The 21,813-nt window shown below is 40.7% G+C and overlaps 1 protein-coding gene across 1 annotated transcript in view; it reads left to right on the plus strand.

The window, feature by feature from the left end:
- The first annotated feature begins 869 nt into the window (after window positions 1-869).
- The window catches only part of CPNE4 (copine 4), a 598,316-nt gene continuing 577,372 nt past the window's right edge, over window positions 870-21,813 (plus strand). The window contains exon 1 of the mRNA XM_053221448.1: window positions 870-974. The gene's annotated coding sequence lies outside the window, so the exon portion shown is untranslated. The remainder of the gene's footprint in view (window positions 975-21,813) is intronic.

Genomic DNA, 21,813 nt, shown 5'->3' on the forward strand with positions numbered 1-21,813 from the left:
ATCCCCAGGCGATCTGTACTTACATTCAAGTTCTAGAAGCCTAGCCTACAACCTCTTTGATATTATGGCCCAGGCACAGTAGCCTTCTTTACGCCCATAACGTGATTATTTGGCTCCTACCTCAGGACCTTGACACTTGGGATTTCCTTTGTCTGACTGCTCTGCCCCTCCCATTTTTTTCATGGCTCTGTTTCGTCATTCAGATTTCAGCTCAAGCAATATTCTCTCAGAGAGCGGGAGAGTGCTGACTCCTATAGTACTGCATTATCTTGTTACATTGCCTCAGAGTATTTCTTATTCTTTGAAATTATATATCACTTATTTATTTGTTCACATGTTTATTACCAGTTTCCTCTTGTTAGAATGTTAAACTCTATGAATGCAGGAATGCTTTGCCTGTCTGGTTCGCTGTTTTATTTGCAGCACCTGGAACACTGCCTAGCTCAAGTTTGAGGTTCAAAAGTGTTTTATGAATTAATAAATGAATGAATGCTATTGGAATTCCAACATATGGATATTAAAAGCTAAGTTTATTTGCAAATGTTTATCTAACCAAACTACCAATCTCTATGACAACAACATTTTTTGTGTGTTTGCTAGTTTGAGATAAAGTTCCCTGGAGCTGCATTTCATGAATCAAGGAAAGCTGTGGTAGGAAAAAAAAAAGTTCTTCTTCAACTTTTGCCAATTTACTATAAATTAATTTTGTTGGGGTGGCATTTGGGGAATTTTGACTTCTTTGCATAGGTAAGTTTTCCACTTAATCCTGTATCAGCAATTCCCTTGAGAAATGTAGACGTTTACTCTTGGCACATGCAGAAAGGTGATTGGAGACCTCTTGTTATTTATAGGCACCTACAAGGAAGTGGTTTATTTCTTGGTTAAAAAACTCCAGTTTGGAGAGACTTCATGCATACTTTACGAGCTGAGTCTGCAATAATACACTGCGGATATTCCTGGAGTGAACGGCAAAGGTAATTGCTCTGCATTCTGATGAGACAGCCTGGGAAGAGCTCTCCCATCTATGATCTATCGAGGCCCCATAAACAAGAAAACGAGAAAGAAAAATTGTTTGATACTTCACATATATGCCAGGTGACTTAGAAAACAAGATCTCATTTTAATTCTCGTAACAACCTTATGAGGCAGTATTACCCCATTTCACAGAGTGTGACGTGAAGGCGAAGACATTAAGACGTAATCAGAGTCATCCTGCAGGTATGTGGCATAGCTGGAACTCAAATCCATGTTCTTGCCACCATGGCACTGCCCATTCTTAGCGCAACTTCATTCTCCACCATCCAGTGTCCTTGGCAGGGTGATTCTATTGCTCCCCTTTTATATGAAAACTTTTCTTGTGAGAGCCAGATTTTCTGCTTCCTTCAATGGAGCACCCCAGGGGCCAAGAGCATTCTAAAGGACTTCTAAGGAAAACAGAAGTGATGATGTAGAATCTTTAGTCCCACACAGACCAAGGATACTGGAGCTATTAGGTGAGGAAATCCAGAGATGAAACTTTTGTTTGCTTCACAGGACTGTGGCATTTTTAGTCAGTGGATTTAACCAGAATATAATTTATTAAGAATTTGAGAGATCAGTCATTGTGATTTCACATAGACATGTCTCTTATTAGCCAGACAGTGATAGACATTGTCAAGGGAGAGGACCCAGTTCAGACTAAATATTCATGACTTGTTTTGTCCACAAAGGAGAAAAGAATTTTGAGTGCAATCTGACATTCAGATGACTGAATCTTTCTTTCTAGTTACCTGAAGGCAGTGAGAGGAGAGGTTGCTTGGCCAGTATCCCTTCCCCATTAGATTCTACCCCAAACCCTAACCCTCTTAAAGAGATGTTCTAGAGCCTTGATTTCCTGAGGGACTCATTTTACATATTTTCTCCTGGAAAGGAAACCCCTAACTCTAACACAATACCTATGCAAAGGACAGGATTTTCAGGTGAACCCAAAAGGGTTTGCCTGGGTTCCCAGGAGTTTCCTTTTCTATGCCTGGAGGCCATTGTGCAAAATTGAGTCTGAAATTTCGTCGCTAAGTGCTTTGAAATTTCCCAAGACAGAGTTTGGGTAATTCCCAGTAGATGGCGGTCAGCAGCAACTTTCTGAAAAAGCCAGACTTCGAGCTTTTACTGAAGTACTGCAAAAAGATTTTGAGATACAGCCTTTTGGAAGACTAGAGCTTTTTTATAAGATACATTTTTGCTCATTTACTGATTCATTGCCCATTCTTTCAGAAATCAGAATGCGAAGGGCAGGAAGGAAGGTTGCTTTCCTTAGTTTATACAGTTATTTTCTTCAGTTTTTAAAATTTTGTTAGCTTTGGTATTTTCGATGGCTCAGAGGAAAAAAGGAAACAATCAGAGAATGATTCTTCTCCATCTAGCCCCCATTTTGGTTTTTTCCCCACTGATGGGATCCAAATGTATCTCCCTCCCCTCTCTGAACACATTGTACCCTGAAGGTTTTTATTTGGATGTCCATGGGTTAGAACTCAAAGTCACCTTCTTCTTGCAACAGGTGTTTTTAGAAATGGTGTTTTTAGAAATGTTTTCTTAGCTCCTGCTGTGTCTGAAGTTCAGAGTCTCGGCACAATTTCAATAAAATCTGGGCATTGTGTATGCCATTGTTTCTATGGAAAATGAATTCTGAACTCCTCTTCTCTCAGTGGAGCTGCAGGGGCTGACACTTTTCCTGGCACCTGTAACTTGCTCATTTATTATCCTGGATTATAGAGGCAGAGCTTACCAGCCTTTACGCTCTGTTATCCTTAAACAGACAAAGGTGGGCAGTTACACTCCTGGGGGCAGCCCTGAGCTTCCTCCCCATCCAGGGCTTTGGGAATCCACCGTTATCAAAGCACAGGATGTCTTCCCTGAAAGTCACATCTCCTATTGTGTTTATATCTTCTTTCAGTAGTCGAATAATCCTATTTTTGGGAGAGGCAGCCTCACAATAGTTATGGAGTTTTAATCACAATGTTTATACATTATGAAGGATATCTGGGAAACATTGTGGTAGAAAAAGGATTGAAAATGCAGTTCAGGGGGTAGCAGAGTCAGAGGAAATCTTCGATGGTGGGTAATTCACTAAAATCTTCTTTTAGAAACTGTGGGTCATTTTATCATCAGCTGATGGGACATACCATTCCTTCTATATTCAGGCCCTGTCTAGTCTAAGCAGAAATGAGGTCCTTAGGTTGGGTCTCAGGTGTCTTCTAACACCTTAGGGTCCAGCTGATAAGTCATATCTTAGCTCTTTGCTCTTTGCTAAGTATATTCTCAGCTCTTTGCTAAGTCTCAGAAGGACAGAAATATTGAATTTTAGTGATAAGTACGTAAGAGACAATAAGACTTTTTAAAATAATAAGCTATTGCCAGCAATATCCAAGAGACATTTTGCTGACTATTTATTTTCTTTCCTATTATTTTTAGCGTTTCCTCCCAGAAAGTGTTCTGTTTAGATCTCTCATTTATTTATGCATTTGATAAATATTTACTTAACATCTTCTACATGTCAAGTCCTCATCTAGATAAGAGGCCAATAAGCTATTGTCCATGGGCAGAATCCAGCCCACCACCTATTTTTGTAAATAAAGTTTTATTGGACACAGCCATGCTCACATATTTACATATCATCTATGGCTGCTTTCATGCTACAGTGACAGGGCTGATATCTGAGTGGAGGGAGGGGGCATACAAGAAGATCTGGGGAAGAGCCTCTGGGGTGGGGGAAGGCCACCAGCAAAAGCTTAGTCTGGAATCAGGTTGGCATGTTAAAGGTGCAGAGAAAGGTCAGTTAGTTAGGGATGGACACAGCAAAAGGAAGAGTGACAGAGATGAAGTCAAACAGGTGGTTAGGGGCTGGATCAGTGGGGCTTTAGAGGCCATGGTTAGGCATTGGATTTGTCTAAAACACTGGGAAGCCTTTGGATGGTTTGAAACAGGGTAACAGGGTAGTGACATGAACTGATGCATACTTTCAGAGATCATTCTGGATGTTAGGAAATGGACTGGAGTGGGGCAAGGGTGAAAGCAGGAGGCTGATCAGGAGAAATCTAGGTGAGAGAGGATGGAAGCAGTGGTAGTGATGAGAAATGGATTGATCTGGGACACCTTCTGGAGTTATGGCCGATGGGACATGCTGATGGGTTGGATGTGGGGTGTGAGGGGAAAAAGAGGATTCAAGGTGAGTTGGGGTTTGGATGGAGTAACCAAGTGGGGTGGTGTATTTATCTATCTGGAGATGACTGAAGGTGGAACAGAATTGGGTAGAGATGTGGATGAAGAGTTTATTTGGGAAAATTAAGTTTGAGATGCCTATTAGATATCCAAATAGAGATGTCCAATAAGCTATTAGACATATACTTTTGATGTGATATCAAAATTAGAGTGATATCAGAATTGGAAATAAGAATTTTAGAGTCCATGGCATATAGGTGGTTTTCATAGCCATGGGGTGGAAGAGATCACCTAGGAAAATAATAATATTGATAGAAAAAAAAGAGAGGGCTACCAAATAGATATAAATACTGCCAAGATCTACTCACGGAAGGGGAAAAGTATGAATCAGATCCAGATTCTAATTCTTTCTCAGCTTTACTAGCCATGTAACCTTGGCCCTTTTACATCCTTGGTCCTCTGTTTCCTGAATTTGAAAATCTTAAAAATCTATGACTTTTAGCCTCTGATTTAACCAGTGATTGGCTACCAATTCATATTCTTTAAAAAATTTTTTTTAATGTTTATTTACTTTTTGAGAGAGACAGAGACAGAATGCGAGTGGGTTAGGGGCAGAGAGAGAGGGAGACACAGAATCCAAAGCAGGCTCCAGGCTCTTAGCTGTCAGCACAGAGCCCGACACGAGGCTCAAACTCACAAGCTGTGAGATCACGACCTGAGCTGAAGCCGGTGGCTCAACCGACTGAGCCACCCAGGCGCCCCGTCCAATTCATATTTCTTATCAAATCATGAGTCACTTCTACATGGAAGAGCAAAGCTCCTTGATCTTCATGTGTTCCCATTTGAAATCATTTCCCAGATTTGTGTATCAAGGACAGAAATGTTTGGGATACAGTGTTTGCAAACCCTTGTTTGATCTACATGCAGGTAGGATTACTGAACATTTTTAGAGGCTCCTAGCTTCCTAGCTACTTTCCCACATTTTGCTGTTAATACTGAACCAGTGGTGATGCTTGCTTAGGAAGGTTGATCTCAGGCCATCTGAGAATTTGTGACCAAAGATTCTGCATTTATAGAGTGATTTAAGCAAACTACTAACCTTCTTTCTTTGAGTTCAGGTGTCCCTCTATCTATGAAATGCGAACAGTATCAGTTTTTTTGTTTTTGTTTTTGTTTTTGTTTTTTTTTTTGAGAGAGAGAGAGAGAGAGAGAGACACGGAGAGAGAATCTTAAGTAGGTTCCATGCTCAGCATGGAACCTGACATGGGGCTCAATCCCACAGCCCTGAGATCATGACCTGAGCTGAAATCAAGAGTTGGATGCTCAACTGACCAGGCCACCCACGCGCCCCTAGAATCAGCTTTATTGGGTAGTATATGGATTAATGGAGATGATCTTTGTGAGAATGTCTAGCAGAGTCAGTATCAGTTTCTCCTCCTGTGGGGTACACTCCTGGGCTGTCCTTAGTATGCCCTGCCCCAGTGACTTCATACAATGATGTTAAGACCTGAGAACTGGAGCCAGCCTTGGGAAGGAGGCCTGGAGGAGGAATTAGGCTGTTAGAGCTGGTGAGAAAAGGAAGATTCATCTGCAACACTGGGGTGCTGCTTCCTGCATTTCCCTCAATATCCTGTGTTTTATAAATTCTCTCCAGGTATAATGTGCTTGTAGTATCACTTGTTATATTGCGATTTATGATAAATATATATTTGATCTTTGTCCATTCATGACACAGAGCTCCTAAAGCCCTTGGAGCTTCCAGTGATGAAGGTGGTAAGGTGCCTTTTGTTATGCAAATGAGGTGACTTTTGGAAAGCTGCCTAAGGTAGGGGGCTGGCTGCCAGGGGAGCCAACTGTGTGACTGGAGGGTTTAAACTTTTTGTTGTGTCCCCCTCCTTCAACCCTGACCTCCAGAAGGAGAGAGGAGCTATTGATTGAGTTCAGTCACCAATGGCCAGTGATTTAATCAAAATGCCTATGTAATGAAGCTCCATAAAATCCCCAAAGGATGAGTTTCAGAGAACTTACAGGTTGTTGAACCAGCATGCATCCATGTTCCTCTGTGCCAGGTCCCAAACTCCACGGAAAGAGAAGTTCCTTTGTTTGGGACCTCACCCTATGTATCTCTTCATCTGGCTACTGACTCGTATCCTTTAATGTCCTCTGTAATAAACTGGTAATCTAGTGAGTAAACTAATTTCTGAGTCCTGTGACCCACTCAAGCAAATTAACTGAACCTACAGAGGAGGTCGGGGGAGTCTCTGATTTACAGCCGGTTGGTCAGAAGCACAGGATAATCTGGACTTGTGATTGGCATCTAAAGTGGGGGCAGTCTTGTGGGACTGGATCCTTAGCCTGTAGTATCTGATGCTATCTCTGGATAGATAGTGTCAGAATTGAGTTGAATTTTAGTTCAGACAGCTGGTGTCAGAGAACTGCTTGGTGTGAGATACAAAGCCCCACAAATCAGAATTGGTGTCAATATCATACCATTAAAAACCACTTTACCTCTTCCAACCCTGCACAGACACTAAATGTACTGAATTTAAACAAATTTCATTTATTGTGCGTTTGTTTTATGTTACGAAGAGGGTATAATGTAAAGAAGTATCAGATCAATGAAATCAGAGGGGAGGGACTGTGCTTCTAGCTTGGCTTATTTATACCCAAGGTTGGGATATCTCTAGAACTTCTCTATACGACAGAAGAATTTACTCAAGGCCAGTGCATTTGAGTTACTCAAACTTTTTTATTTTTTGAATTTACTCAAACTTTAAAGTGGTTATGATTCATCTTAAAGTCTCATTAAAATGAAGATTCTGATTAGTACGTATGGTGTGAAGTCTGAGATTCTTTCCAAGCGATGTTGGTGTTGCTGCTTCAGGGACTGCATTTGAGTAGCAAAGGCCTAGATTTCTTCAAGGTTGAAAATACTATGATTTTATGGTAGAGGATATAGAAGGTGTACCTTTGTCACCATTCATTTATTTATTTATTCAGTAAATATCTAGGGCTCGACATGGGTCAAGACTTGGGATTGTAGAGCTGAACGTGGCCCAGTCCTACTTAGAAAGTCAGCCTCTAGTCAAGAAGACAGACATGGAAACAAACATTTTCCAAAACCACTCTGACCCAGATTCCTGAAATAGCTATTTCTTTCATTTCCTTAAAATCCTTATCTATTCTCTAGTTAAATTCCTTTTATTCTCACATACTGAGGCCATCTTAAAAGATATATAGAGGGCAGGAAGCTGATTGGCATGTCTCCAGTGAAAAGAGAACTGGATTTACAGCATCACAGAGTTCATTTTGAGTCTTGGCTCTTTTATAGCCATGAGGCCTTGGTCAAGATTCTTGAGGCCTTGATCTTCCCTTTTACAGAAGGGGAGAATTATAACTAGGTTACTTATCACATGGGATTTTTGTAAAGTTTAGTCAGAGATAATGGATGTGAAATGTGTTTGAAACTGTAAAAGGATGTATAAATGCAAAGAAATTGCCAGATTATCACATGTACAAGCAGTATGGTGTTATCTATAATAGTGAAAAATATTTGAAATGAATGTAAGTGTCTCAAAGATGGGACTGCGATAAGGTTGGGACCACATGACTAGTTCCAGCCAATGGACTGTGAGCAGCAGTGACATGTTGTCAGTTCTAAGCTGTGGCAGTTTAAAGCCAGTGTGCCTCCTTCGTCCTTCCCCTCCCCTGATGCAGAGACCCCGAAGGCTACACATACCAGATTGTCTAACTACATAATGGAAGCAACCTAGATCTCTCAGTCACCATTTGGAGGAGAACCATGTAAGAGGGCCACCTGTCCCACATAACACTTTTTGTGAGGATAAAATAAATTTTTACTGTGTTGAGCTGTTACAGTCTTGGTGTTATTATCAAAGAATAGCCTATCCTATTCTAAGAATACAGTTAACTCCTTCAGACTTTCTATGCATTTAGATATATAGGCAGTTACAAATATAGCCTGTGTATTCTTCCATAAATGTTCTCTTATATATTGTACTGCAATTTATTATTTTTACACAAGAATATATTGGAGACATGTTTTATGTCAGTTCATATAGATCTATCTTATTCTTTCTGTAGATACAAAGAATTTATATTAGGTATGTAGCCATTCCTACACTGATGGATATTCCATTTCTCATTCTTTCATTTTCTCTCCCAAACAATATTAAAATAAGCATATTTATATATGTTCCTTGGTACACATGTGGGTGATTTTTTAGAACAGATACTGAGCATCGGAATTGCTGAGCTCTAGGGCAAATGCATATCGAATGTTAACAAATACTGCCAGATTGCCATCAAAATTAGTGATGCAAAATTTGGTTTTGCGTTCAGTATATACTGAATTTATACTCTCAGCAACAGTATGTGAGAGTGCCCATTCCCTACACCTTCATATTACTTCTTAAGAATATCTAAAAATCATTGTTTAACTTATCTATTGCTATGTAACAAACCACCTTAAAACTTAGTGGCTTAAAACAACAACCATTTTATCACTTCTCATGATTCTGTAGCTTTACTGGTTTTAGACAATTCTTCTGCTTCTTATGATATAGACAGAGACTGTAATTATCTGGGGATTCAACTTCACTGGAATGTATGAGATGCTCATTCTTGTGGCTGCCCCTGGGCCCTCTGTGTGTGCCGTGGAACTTCCTGTAGAAAAGCAGCTGGCTTCCTGGAGAGTTGTCTTAAGGTCTGGGCTCTTAAATCCTAGAACATCATTTCCCCCGATGTTGGTCACAACACTTACAGGCCAGCCCAGGTTCAGGGGCAAAGGACTTGAAAATTGTTGGTGGCAATTTTTGGAGACTATTTTCAGAGTTATTATGTATCATCAAAACAATATTTGTATCTTTGGGTTTGAAGAAAGCTGAAAAAAATGGTATCTGCAAAACTTCCCATAAACAAGTGGAGCTTAAAGTGTTTGATTCTTGATTATGAAGTGAATGTGCTCTGTGTTAATCAAGTTGGAGAAATATGAATTTCTGCTAGGAATTCTATCCTTTTGAAGGTCAGGGACTATGTAAGTCAAGGCGTGAACAAGCTGTAATTTCTTCCCATTCTAACGCTTTCTAAATATACCAGTAGAAAATAAAATGAAGAATCAAGTTCAGGCTCATTTCCAGCTGTCTATCACGTATTTGGGAGCTTCAAGGGTAGATATGATGGGAAACATTCAAAATAAATGGCTCAGGCATGTACAAGGTCTGCATCATTCAGAGTGGTAGTTCACCAATTAATCTCCTGCTCCAGAGATGGGGTAGGAAGTGAGGCAAGTGAAGGGGTTGTGGTGAGCAGAGAGGGCAGGGGCTTGGAGGCAAGTTCATTGATACCACAAGTATAACAGATGGATCAGGAAGGCTTTCCTGATTTGTGGTCTTGATTTAGCTACACATTACAGTGTGACCCCTAGATTGGTGGGCAGAGATAGAAACCAGAACCAGGGAACCAGAGTTTGGGATAAAGGGGGAAGAAGAAGATATTTGTCATTTCTACCTACTCATGGCTCCTAGAAAGGACTCTTTCTTTCTGTCTATTGTAGAGAAGATGTCTCTGAAAATATTCCTGGTCTTCATTGTCTTATTATAAATTTGCTGATGGAAAGCCATCAAGTATCAAATTTAGGGCTTCCTAAAATGTTGGACCCAGAAGTAGAAATACAAAAGATTTGTAGAGGAGTAACACCACTGAAATGAAAAAGGAGGGAGTGGAATTGGGCAGTAAGTAGACCATGATGTTGAACTGGCAAAGCCTCTGCCAGTCCATTGGGGAATTTGGAGGTGGGCGGGAAATTGTCCACTAGGGGAGTCAGTCCTGCATTGGGTGGAGATGGATAGTTCTTGCACCACATGCTTTGCTTAAGTTGTCAGCTGCGGCTGCCCCCAGCAAGACCACAACTACATTGCTTTAGTCAGTCATTGGCTAGGAGCTGCCAGAATCATGTGCCATTGGACCAAAAGTAGAGACAGGTCAGCCAACCACATTCCTTCCAGAGGGGCATCGAATTCTTTCTTGAAGGAGGATCTGAGTAGTGCTTTTCTGTGTCTGCCACATGTAACGTATCTTTCTCTGTTTTTCTCCCCCCCAAATTTTCTTCAAAGCTGCATTGCAAAAGCAAGGTGTTCTTTCCTGTTGATTCCATCATCAGACTCTTGGTTGCAAGTATTTGAGAGTGAACCTGCCTAGGAGAAAAGGGGATTTTATGACTCAGGTCTCAAACTGTGGGAAGGCCAGAAATAACTGATACTGGAAACTCAGATGCTCCCAAGACGCTCACTGCCTCTTATCTACTCTTGATATGTTGGGTCTTTGGGGAGCGCTGGAAAATACGTCTGCCTTGCATTCACCATTCCCCTTCTGCCAGCAGAGGGGAATGTTTTATCTTGGTTCTAATATTTTAATTCTCAAGCAAGGATTCTTAAATCTCAAGCAAGGACTTCCTCCTTCCCCACCTTTTCCCTGGTCCCAGCTTCATTTTCTAATTGTTTCCAACAATGGATGTTCAATTTAAAGGTGAATGAACACTCAGTTTTAATCAGGATTTTTAAACCGTATTCAGGCCTCTTGAGGCTTTATCACTAAAAGCAGTGTTATTCGATTTGTTTAAGTCAATGTTTGCTTTGAGAGAAAATAAAGACTATCAAAACCTCTTTCCAACCTGCTTTGAGAACCTCCATCAGCTAAGAAGATTTTGTTCAGTTTTATTTTTATATAGTTTTTGTGTCAGCTGTATATTACAGCAAAATGGCCTACCCCAAATCAGTGGCTTCAAGCCCTGAGCATTTACGTTTGCTCACAAGTCTATTGGGCGTGTCTTCGGTCTCAGTTGGACTCAGGCATGTATCTGTGCTCAGCTGTGGGCCAGGTGGCCGCTCATTTGATCACAGCTGGAGCTGGGTTTACTCACATATTTGGGTGTCAGCTGGTTGCAGGCTGGTCAAGGCTGGCCTCATGTGGGACAACTGAGCTCTGCTCTGTGTGGGCACCTGTCCTCCAGCAGGCTAGCCTGAACTTGTTTATGTGGTGGTGATGGGGTTCTAAGAGAATGAGCAGAAGTGTGCAAGCCTCTTGAGACCTAGACATGGAACTGGAAAAACACCCAGACAAGCCAGATCCAGGGTGTGAGAAAAGAAAGTCTACCTCTTGATGGAAAGAGTTGCAAAGTCACATTGCAAAAGATGCAGATATAGGGAAACACGAAGAATTGAGGCCATAAAAAAAAAAAAGAAAAAAAAAGAAAAAAGCTTACATAGGTTTAAAACAAACAGAAATACCTTAAATTTTTTTTCATGATATGGTCTTTTATTATAAAAGTACCATTTTTTATGGTACACCTGCCTCCTCCCTATATTTATAACTGCTCTGCCTCCCATCACCTCTCTCCCTTCACATACCATGCTCCTCTGCACCCAGCTGAGGAGGCCTTAGAACCTGGCAAGGATTCAGAGAAGACAGATTCTCCACTTGACAAAAAAAGAGACATGGGGCTGGATTAACTGTGTGTATAAGGAGGACTGTTGGATGAATTAATAAAAGGAAGGAAGGAGATTAAGTTACTTTTTGTTTTTTTAATTTTTTTATTAAAAAAATTTTTAAATGTATTTTTATTTATTTTGAGAGAGAGATAGAGAGCAAGCAGGAGGGAGGCAGAGAGAGAGGGAGACAGAATCCCAAGCAGACTCTGTGCTGTCAGCGCAAAGCCTGATGCAGGGCTTGAACTCACGAACCATGAGCCAAAGTCACGAATTGGATGCTTAACCAACTGAGTCACCCAGGTGCCTCTAAGTTACCTTTTTAAAATGAGGAGGTGGGAATGGGTAATCCTTAAGATATCATCAGGATGGTGCATACTGACTCTGAATTTATAGTCTTTGTAAGTCACTCTGCCATTTCCCCTTTTCACAGTAATTCCCCTCACATCAGAGAAGGGGACAGCCAGAGGAACAGGGCCTGAAAGACATTCAAATTAGAAAACAGAGTAGGTTGGGAACAGCAGCATGGAGTCAGAGCAGGAGAGAAAAGTTGCAGTTTATTGAGTTCCCCTGATACACTAAGCTTTCTGTTGTATTTCACCTTTCCCAGAGCCTGTGGGCCAGATAGTATCGTTTCTATTGTGCAGATGAAGAAATGAAAGCTCAGTAATATTAAGAAATGTACCCAAGTCTCACAGTCAGTGGCAGGTGAAGGTCGGTGATTGGGCAGTGAGGAACAGAGTGGATCTGCAGCAGAGTCTTGTAGGAGGTGCAAGTTGTGTGTGATGATTGTAAGCCTCTGGAAGACCTGCTGTGCCTCTTCTTCACCTCTGTATCCCCACTGCTCTGCGTAGTGCCTGGCACATGACAAACATTCTTGTGGGATATAATCGGGTATTATTCTGCAAATAATAATACAGAGGTTCTGTTAACATGCGATTATCAGGGCATGACTGACATGAGGGAGAATAAACAGGTGGAAGTGAGGTATGGCAGGGACCACAGGAAAATACAAATGGTTGCAAAGCCAGGAGCTCCGTGGCTACCAGGATAGGAGGGCAGGCAAGGGGTGAAGAGGGAGGCTGATGGAGCCCAGCTTTCTCCACTCAGTGGATCTGGACACTGGAGTTCTCCTGAGTTGCTAGAACCAATACTGAAGCTTTTCTCATGGACCGAGAGAGGGAAACACCTGGCATCTTTTAGCTCTGCCACAACTAGAGGGAGTAGTCAGTAATATTAGGAAAGAAAAGATTCCAAGAATGGAATGAAATACGGGCAATTGAGACCATCTTCAGGCTGCTTCTATGTGTCACAAAGGAATCCTGCCTTATCACAAAATGACAGACACTGGGCACTAATTACTTACTGTAATAGGTAATGAAACAAGTCCACAGATACAGGACTTTGGGTTTAATGCATAAGTCTTTTTGTTTCCTTTTTAAAAATCAAGCAACTAGTAGTAATATAATTGAAGATTGTCTGAAAACAATAGTTAGGTTAAAAATACCTGGAAAAATTTGTCTCTAAGATCCAAAAGTTTTACCAGTGGTTCATTTACCAATGTGGGTCCAATTAATGTTATATTACAAACCAGCCTGAAACTCTGCAGCACAAAATAACTATGTTAAATACTCACAGATTCTGTGGATCGGTATTCCAGACAGGGCACAGCAAAGATGGCTCCTTGATATCTGGGGCCTCAGATTCAAACTCTGGGAGTTTCTCAGTGGCTTGGGGGACTGGAATCATCTGGAGGCTTCTTCACTCACACATGAGGTGATCCTGGCTGTTGGCTGGGGCCCCAGCTGGGCTCTCAGCTTGAACACCTACATATGGCCTCTCCATGTGGTCTAGTTTGGGTTTCCTCCTGGTATGGCGGCTAGGTTCCGAGAGCAGGTGTCCCAGAAGAACATGGGGGCATTTTAATGTTTTAGCCTCAGAAACTATGTAGCATCATTCCTGCTCTATTAGTTGAGGAAGCCAAAAAGATCTGTCAGGTTTCAAGTGGAAGGGACACAGACCTTACCACTCACTAGAGGAACATCAAGGTGCAGTGTAAGAAGAGCACGTGGGATAAGGGATGATGTTGCTGTCATCTTAAAAATATAATCCTGGGTGGCTTAGTCGGTTAAGCGTCCTACTCTTGGTTTCGGCTCAGGTAATTATCTCTTGGGTTTGTAAGTTTGAGCCCCATGTCAGGCTCTGTGCTGACAGCACAGAGCCTGCTTGGGATCCTCTCTCTCTGTCTTTCTGTGACCCTCCCCTGCTCACTCATGTGCTCATGCTCTCTCTCTCTCAAAATAAATAAATAAACTTAAAAAAATACAGTCTGTCACAAACACTGATTCCTGTTTTATGATTTAATGGTGGAGTCATCATCACCGACATCCTTCCTGGCACTAGACTTCTACAGCACCATCCTGGACATGAGAAGAGCCTCTGGCAGAGTTCATCCTAAAAGAGCACCCTGGACTAGAAATCAAGTGGCCAGAGTTCCAGATCTAGCTCTGCCACATCTAGCTTGCCCTCAGCCCCTTGTCTATAAAATTTGAGAGGTCTAAGAAGTTAAGAACTCTGTCCTTAAGTTATTAGAAAAAGAAATTTTCTTTGTGGGCATTAAGTTGGATTTCCAAACTTCAGCAGAGATGGCCTCTATGCCAATCATTTCATGCCCCTTTCTAAACAAACCCCCATTGCACTAGCCCCAGAGAGAGCAGTTCTTTGTATTGTGTGACCCCACTCTGAACCAGGACGGCAGTTTGTACCAGGGAACCACCTAGGTACAAGCTGGGTACACTGGACTTCCTCTCTTGGGACCCCGGAATTTCAAATGGGAGACTAATTAGGTGGCACTGGATGTTTGGGTGGCAGGTCATGTTGAGCTTTGGAGCCCTTTCCCACCATGTGCCACTTACGCACAGAATGCTGCTTTGCAGAAGACATGAGTAAGGCCTTTGAGGGGACAGAGCCAGGGGTGGGGGGCACAAGAGCGAGGCAGTGGGGGATAACAGTGTTCATGATTTATGGTCCCTGGTTTCACCCTCTTGTAGGATCTAGCTGTGCTTCATCCATTTCAGTTCTAAGAAAGCCCTGAAGTTTCTGGAAAGTTTCCCATTTGCTTGAGCATTACAAATGGGATTCTATTCTTCTCAACAAACTATGCCTGACCAAGACGCATATTCCAACTTCAGTATAATGAACTTGACATGATAGCCCAGATGACACCCATCCATCTCAGAATACTCCTTCTCCTGACTCTCACCAGTCACAGACTGGTGCTCATACTGTAACATCCTTGATGAGTCTCACCCTGCGGTGTTTTTTTTTCTTTTAATTCTTCAAGGACATAGAAAAGAGAAGAAAAGTTGTAAATATCAGTCCTGGAAGAGACCTTGGGAGGTAGTCTAGACACCAGCCCCTCATATTACAGAGAAGAGGGCTGAAAGCAGAGAAGGGAAGTGACTTACCCAAGGTTTTAGATTAGTTAACAGTGGAGCTGGAATGAAAAATCAAGTCTGATTGTCATTTCAGTCCTGCCTGACTTTAAATCAGCCAGAGCTATCTGGAGAAAGAGAGCAGCTGATTGAGCAATCACGTATATATTCTGCATTGCTTTTCTCTCCACCTCTGTTTGTTCTCATGGGCATCAGAGGCTGTAGGAAAATCTTTACTGCCAGCAGTGACAGACATTTGGTTATTGCCCTGATACGGGGGGTGGGGGGGCAGTAAGTGCAGAGGGAAATAAATGAAGGTCAAATTTAGAGGTCAAGTTAAATTTGCATAAACCTAACATGTTCCTGAAAACTCTAACAACACCACTTAGATTACAACGTGCATGAGGGAGCATTTGTTAACCTTCCCAGGGAATGAGGGGAATAGATACGATGTTACCTCAAGGCCCCTTCTAGTTCCATGACTCTAATTATGTTGTACCAAGAAGACAAAGGTGTTTATTTTCAACTTTTACTCTGGACTATTTTAAATATATTGAAAAGGGGACAGAATAGTGAAATGGATCCCAAGACAACAAATACATATTTTTAAAGCTTTATTGATGTATAATTGACATAGGATAACTTGCATATATTTAAAGGGTACAATTTGAAAAGTTTTTTTTTTTAATTTTTAAAAAATGTTTATTTATTTATTTTGAGCGAGAGAGAGAGAGAGAGGGAGAGAATCCCAAGCAGGCTCCACATTGTCTGTCGAGAGCCTGATGAGGAACTCAATCTAATGAAATCTGAGATCATGACCTGAGCTGAAATCAAAAGTTGGATGCTTAACCAACTAAACTACCCAGGTGCCCCTGAAAAGTTACACACACACACACACACACACACACACACACACACACACACACAATTGTGAATCCATCAACATAATCATGATAATGAACATATTTTACACCTTCCCAGGTTCCTCATGCCTCTTTGTACTCTTTCCCTGTGGCAACTCCCCATGATCTCTTCTCCACCTCCCTTGTCCCACCTGCAGGCAACACCATCTGCAATCTGTCACTCTAAATTAGCTTACATTTTCCAGAGGTTTATATAAGTGGAATCATTATGTAGTCTTTTTATTTATTTTTCCCTTGTTTATTTTATTTTATTTTATTTTATTTTATTTTATTTTATTTTATTTTATTTTATTTTATTTTATTTTTACTTTATTTTATTTTATTTTATTTTATTTTATTTTGTTTGCTGTTATTTATTTTTAATTTACATGCAAGTTAGTTAGCATATAGTGCAACAATGATTTCGGGAGTAGATTCCTTAATGCCCCTTACCCATTTAGCCCATCCCCCCTCCCACAACCCCTCCCGCAACACTCTGTTTGTTCTCTATATTTAAAGAATCTCTTATGTTTTGTCCCCATCCCTGTTTTTATATTATTTTTGCTTCCCTTCATCTGTTTTGTCTCTTAAAGTCCTCATATGCATGAAGTCATATGGTATTTGTCTTTCTCTGATTGACTAATTTTGCTTAGCATAATACCTTCCAGTTCCATCCACGTAGTTACAAATGACAAGATTTCATTCTTTTTGATTGCTGAGTAATACTCCATTGGATGGATATATATATATATATATATATATATATATATATATATATATGTATCAATCACATCTTCTTTATCCATTCATCCGTCAATGGACGGATACTTTCCAAACTTTGGCTATTGTCAATAGTGCTGCTATGAACATTGGGGTGCATGTGTCCCTTCGAAACAGCACACCTATGTCCCTTGGATAAATACCCAGTAGTGCAATTGCTGGGTCATAGGGTAGTTCTATTTTTAATTTTTTGAGGAACCTCCATACTGTCTTCCAGAGTGGCTGCACCAGTTTGCATTCCCACCAGCAGTGCAAAAGAGATCCTCTTTCTCTGCATCCTCATCAACGTCTGTTGTTGCCTGAGTTGTTAATGTCAGCTATTCTGACAGGTGTAAGGTGGTATCTCATTGTGGTTTTTACTTGTATTTCCCTGATGATGAGTGATGTGGAGCATTTTTTCATGTGTCTGTTCATCATCTGGATGTCTTCTTTGGAGAAGTGTCTATTCATGTCTTTTGCCCATTTCTTCACTGGATTCTTTGTGTTTTGGGTGTTGAGTTTGGTAAGTTCTTTATAGATATTGGATACTAACCCTTTATCTGATATGTCATTTGCAAATATCTTCTCCCATTCTGTCGGTTGCCTTTTAGTTTTGCTGATTGTATCCTTTGCTATGCATAAGGTTTTTATTTTGATGAGGTCCCAATAGTTCATTTTTGCTTTTGTTTCCCTTGCCTCTGGAGATGGGTTGAGTAAAAAGTTCCTGTGGCTAAGGTCAAAGAGGTTTTTGCCTGCTTTTTTCTCTAGGATTTTGATGGCTTCCTGTCTCACATTTAGGCCTTTCATCAATTTTGAGTTTATTTTTGTGTATGGTGTAAGGAAGTGGTCCAGGTTCATTCTTCTGCATGTCGCTGTCCAGTTTTCCCAGCCCCACTTGCTGAAGAGACTGTCTTTATTCCATTGGATATTCTTTCCTGCTTTGTCAAAGATTAGTTGGCCATACATTTCTGGGTCCATTTCTGGGTTCTCTATTCTGTTCCATTGATCTGGGTGTCTGTTTTTGTTCCATGTGGTCTTTTTCATGTCTGATTTCTTTCACTCAGCATAATTGTTTTGAGAGTCATTCATGTTGTTGTGTGTATCAATGGTTCATCTCTTTTTTATTGATGAGTAGTATTCCATTGTATGGATATAATAAAATTTATTTATCTGGTAACTTGCTGATGAACAGGTGTATTGTTTCCAGCTTTGGGCTGTTACAAATAAAGCTGCTCTGAACATTGTGTACATGTCTTTGTGGGGATGTATACTTTTCTTTCCCTTAGGTAAATCCTGGGGTAGAATGAATCATATGTTACTTGTATGTTTAACTTGTTAAGAAACTGCCAAACTGTCTTCCAGGATAGTTGTAGCTTTGTGCATTCCCACCAGCAGTATGTGAAAGTTCTGTTTCCTCCATATCCTTTTCAACATTTGGTATGTTCAGTTTTTCAAGTTTTTGCCATTTGAATTGATAAGTAGTGATATCTAATTGAGATTTTATTTTCAGTTTTATAATGGAAAGTATAATTATGCTGAGCATCTTCTCACATACTTATTTGACATCCATATATCTTCCTTGGTGAATTGTGAATTCAAATCTTTTGAGATTTTTTAAAAGTTTGTTTTTTTCCTTGCTATTTATTTTTAAAGTTTTAAAAATATATTTGGATTCAGGTTCTTTTTAGATGCGTATGTTGCAAATATTTCTTCCAGTCTGTGGCTTGTCTTTTCATTCTCTTAATGGTGGCTTTTGAAGAGTGAACATATTTAATTTTAGTGAAGTCTAATTTACCAATTGTTTCTTTTATGGACCATTCTCCAGTGAATTGCCTTTAGGCTTTTTAGAATGATTCTGGAAGAGTCAAGGAGGAGACGGCATCTGACCTGAACCTTGAAGGATAAGTAGTTTTGGGAAAGGCAGCCTCATGCCAGCAGTCTTGGGCTCCCACTCAGTTACATAAGATTGGATCTTGGGCCTCACCAGGAGATAAAGAGCTTACATAGCCTGTGCTGGGCTTATCACCTTGGGTGGGAATATCTTTCCCTGCTTCAAGCACAATGAGTACACTTCTTTCTGATCAAAGTGGGTATATCACTTTTATGATCTGACCTGTCTTGTGTTGTTCAGAGTCATCTCTTGCCAAATTCCCCAACCCTACTATTCCAACTCACGAGCCAGGTAAACCAAATGTTATCTAATTTTCTGTGAGAGCTATGCTCTCTCTAGACTATAAAACTTAGTACATCCTGTTCCCTTTGCCTGGAGCCTCCTTCTCCATTTCCCTCAACTCACTTTCCCAGCTATTTCCGACACCCTCCTAGGACTCAGCTTTTGAGCTTTCCTCAAACCCAACCCTGTGTATCCATAAAACATGTTGCTAATTGGAGGGGGTGGGTTACAGAATTTTCAGAGCCTAGTGGAAAAGTGTAAAATAAAACGTGGCGCCCTTTGTTCAAAAAGCAGGAGAAAAAGTGCCACTAAAGGTACTATAATAGAGGTGCCTGGGTGGTTCAGTTAGTTGAGCACCAGACTCTTGGTTTCGGCTCAGGTCGTGGTCTCACAGTTCATGAGTTCCAGCCCCACGTCGGGCTCCATGCTGCTGGTGGGGAGCCTGCTTGGGATTCTCTCTCTCTCTCTCTCTCTCTCTCTCTGCCCCCCCATCTTTCAAGATAAACAAACAAAAAAGTTACTGTAATATAAATCATTTTCTTTTTTTCCATACTTTCTCCTATTTTTTGCTATTCATTGTTTATGTGCTATTTAATATAATTCTAAGTAAAGAAAATTAATATTTAAAACAGTGAATTGACATGAATTTTGCCACTCATGTCTATATTGTTCAAAGCCAGTTATATATAAGAACATCTACCTCACATGTAGGATCACCAAAATCACAGAATTAATTAATCAGAGATTGTACATGGAGATGTATTTTGTTCTTACCAGACTATAGAAAATATGCACAAAACTCACTCAACACATTGAGTTTTGCTTCCTGATAAGCACACATTCTACCAACACTCCAACCTTCAGCTCACTGATGAATAAGGAAGGACTGAAAGGCAAAGGATCTATGGTCTGCTGGATATTTTCCTTCCTTCTGTATCATCATTTTCAATGTCAATGATTGGCTAATAACAGGGGAGTAACATAAGCAAAAGAAGAATATAATAGTGTTTCTTGGCCACACATGTTTGTTAGAATGCTATTGCCTTCTTTCTATGTTTGATTCAAATTTTGTTCAGAATTTTAAGTGTGGTGTCTTTGAGTTGTCAGCCACCCCCCCCTTCCTCTACTCACTCAGTTGTACAAGTAACAATCTTATCTTATACCCTCTTTGAGTCCCACTGAGATCCCATGCATTGTGAGTCTACTGGAATTAGTAGGTCACAGAGCATCACAAATGCTATCTGGGAATGGGGTGGCAAGGAACAGTGAACATGCATATTACATGTATCTCCTGCTCACACACATGCTCCATTGTCCCATAATACTTCACTCACAAAATACAAGGTTGAAGATAAAATTACCAAGACTTTAAGATGGTGACAGTAGAGCATATAACCCAGTCCTTCTGAGTGTGGGGCCCTGTGTGACTGCACAGATTGCATGAAGCCAGCCCTAGTGCTAACTCAGGTTATTAATCACTGTATCATAAATGCCTGATATTGTTGAGTTCTGGGAAGTTGTATTAGAGTTCTGCAGAGAAACAGAACCAATGTCTGTCTGTCTGTCTATCTGTCTATCTATCTATCTATCTATCTATCTATCTATCTATAATTTTTGGGGACCCAAGGAAAAGTTGATGTTGTAACCTGAGCCAGAAGGCAGTCTTGAGACAGAATTCCTTCCTCTGGAGACTTTGGTCTTAAAGCCTTCAACTGATTAGATGAGGCCCTTCCACAGTATAGAGTCAATCTGTGTTACTCAAAGTCTGCTGATTTAAATGGTAAACACAACCAAAAAATACCCTCACAGCAATATCTAGGCTAGTGTTTGACCAAAAACTGGGTACCATAGCCTAGCGAAATTGACATATGTAATTAATCACCATGAAAGTAGACTCTGAAAAGGGTATCGTCACTGTGCAGGAGGTTTATTAAGGAGCTCTCTGGAATCAATACTTGTGGAAAGGAAGGGAAGGAAGTAGGATTGGTCAGAGGAAGAAGGTAAGCTGCAATGTCAATGTCAGCCAACACTATGGGTGTTTTAAAGAGGAATGACCCTTCAGAAGTGCCCCAGTTTGGAGCAAGGGGACTGTGCCTTTGTATACTAAGTTGATCAGTAACTGGGTATGAACTCCTCAGGAAGCAGGCATGACCTTGGGCAAGGTGATTCTCTTCATCTGGGCATTCCCTCAGAGGGATGAACGCTACCTCCCACAGCAGGGGGAGTAAATCCTCTGACACGAAAGGGGAATGTCAGTGTCACATCATAGCATCTACTCCACTTAACTTCCCTTTTCCTATTGCCCTTCTTAACCCCATACTCCCCATCTCATTCCACAGACTAGTCTTTGAGGATCAGTATTTCATTATATTTCTTCTGTATTTCCAACACACAGTCCATTGTCTGACATGTCACAGGCATTCAACAAACCTTTATTAAATGAATCAACAAAGATGTGGAGTAAAAAATAATATCCTCTAACAAAAAGTAGTTTCTGGTAAAGAATAGGGTGACTGTGAATGCTCATACTGCTTTTCACAATTCCCACAGCTTTTTCACTTTTGGCTCATTTAAGTTTCACAAAAACTTGGTGAGGTAGGAAATGACAGTTCTCATTTCTGGATGAAGAAGCCAAAGCTCAGAGAAATGAAATGATTTGCCTAGAATTGAAGAGTTAATGAATGACTTATGCCAGGTGTCCTTTGCTGTAGCTTAGAGTGGTTGTGTTATGCAGACTACACAGGTCCCATCCTTCTTATCTCCAGAGACTGGGTCTTCATAGTAATGCTCTAAGGATAAGTGGACAATCAAATGGCCTGCCTCCCATTAGCTCCCTGAAGGATGCT

The sequence above is a fragment of the Acinonyx jubatus genome, chromosome C2, assembly GCF_027475565.1.
Source record: "Acinonyx jubatus isolate Ajub_Pintada_27869175 chromosome C2, VMU_Ajub_asm_v1.0, whole genome shotgun sequence".
Taxonomy (NCBI): domain Eukaryota; kingdom Metazoa; phylum Chordata; class Mammalia; order Carnivora; family Felidae; genus Acinonyx; species Acinonyx jubatus.